The sequence below is a fragment of the Schistocerca cancellata genome, unplaced genomic scaffold (genome assembly GCF_023864275.1).
Source record: "Schistocerca cancellata isolate TAMUIC-IGC-003103 unplaced genomic scaffold, iqSchCanc2.1 HiC_scaffold_127, whole genome shotgun sequence".
NCBI lineage: Eukaryota > Metazoa > Arthropoda > Insecta > Orthoptera > Acrididae > Schistocerca > Schistocerca cancellata.
The window spans coordinates 3587-5000 of record NW_026046176.1 but is presented as its reverse complement, the minus strand read 5'-3'; the positions used below and the strand labels follow the sequence as shown (position 1 = coordinate 5000).

Genomic DNA, 1414 nt, shown 5'->3' with positions numbered 1-1414 from the left:
CCCTTCCATCTCTGGTCGGGACTCTGTTTGCATGTATTAGCTCTAGAATTACCACAGTTATCCAAGTAACGTGGGTACGATCTAAGGAACCATAACTGATTTAATGAGCCATTCGCGGTTTCACCTTAATGCGGCTTGTACTGAGACATGCATGGCTTAATCTTTGAGACAAGCATATGACTACTGGCAGGATCAACCAGGGAGCTGCGTCAACTAGAGCTGAGCAGCCGGCCGCCCGGGAGTGTGTCCCGGGGGCCCGCGCGAACACGCAAGCGTCCGCTCAATTATTCTGCAAACAGGAGGAGGCTGAGCTCCCCTGCACAATACACCTCGAAACCCTCTCAGGTCCCGGCGGCGCGCAGCGCCGTCCTAAGTACTTGGTCGGGTTCGAGAGAGGCGCAATCGCCCGGAGTTAGGCGAGTAGACGCTTTAGGTGCGACCACCCGTGCTCCCAACTGAGCTTGCCGCTGCCGACAGAGGCCCGGGAGCGTGCTGTCGTGGCATTGCCGGCGGGAGACAACACGCGCCACCTACGGTGACCGGCAGCTCCAACGCCAGCGCCACAGAAGGGCAAAGGCCCCACGTGGGTGCCGAAGCGAACTCTCCCAGCACAGCGCACGTGCCAACACGTCTGCACAACTGCGATACAAACCACCAGCGAGAACCGCTGGGGCGACCGAGCAGCAGACGGCGTCGCGGCGCCGAGTGCCGGGCGGCGGCGCATCCTCAACGCACACAGTCCTCAATCGGACCAGCACACTGCAGATGTCCACCGCGCTTCGCACCGGGCCGGCGAGGACCCACTTTGGCTGCACGGCGCCGCGCGCAGGGTGCCCCGGCGCGCAGCTGCGCCGCCTGCCGCGTCCGTCGGCCGGCGCGCCTGCCACTGGGCGCCCCCACCAGCCGGCTGTAGCGCGTGCGCCCACGCACCGCGCGGCCAGCACGCCGGGCGGCCCCCCCCTCACCGGCCGGGGACAGTCCCACCCACCCACAGCCGCGTATCGCTTCACACCCAGATCCACATTCACGTTCATTGGTGTGGTGGGTATCGCTGACACAACCGCGTCATAGCTGTACCGATCGTTGCCCTCACAGATGTACCTCCAGCAAGATCAACCGCACCACAACGGGTTACCAGTTGTTCATTTGCGTAACGTCACCAGTAAACGTACACGTCCACGTCCATCCCCGTTTGCAAAGTCAACTATTATTGCATGCCTGCCTGTCAGGTGTCAAGACACACTACATCCGCTCACATCCACGCAACAAAATGTGCCCGACTAGAGGGCACGTGGAAGGTGCCCCCGTACGTATGCGATGTCCATTGCGCGACGAACTGTCAACCGGCCTCTGTAGCATGTCGCAGATGTGGAACGCGGGACACCGTGCTATCACATTGTGTGAGAAGAGACTA

The 1414-nt window shown here is 61.7% G+C and overlaps 1 non-coding gene across 1 annotated transcript in view; it reads right to left on the bottom strand.

Annotated features, from left to right (window-relative positions):
* The window catches only part of LOC126112090 (small subunit ribosomal RNA), a 1909-nt gene extending 1706 nt beyond the window's left edge, over positions 1-203 (bottom strand). The window contains exon 1 of the ribosomal RNA XR_007524301.1: positions 1-203. This exon is cut by the window's left edge and continues 1706 nt beyond it. This is a non-coding gene — a ribosomal RNA (small subunit ribosomal RNA).
* Positions 204-1414: the final 1211 nt, after the last annotated feature.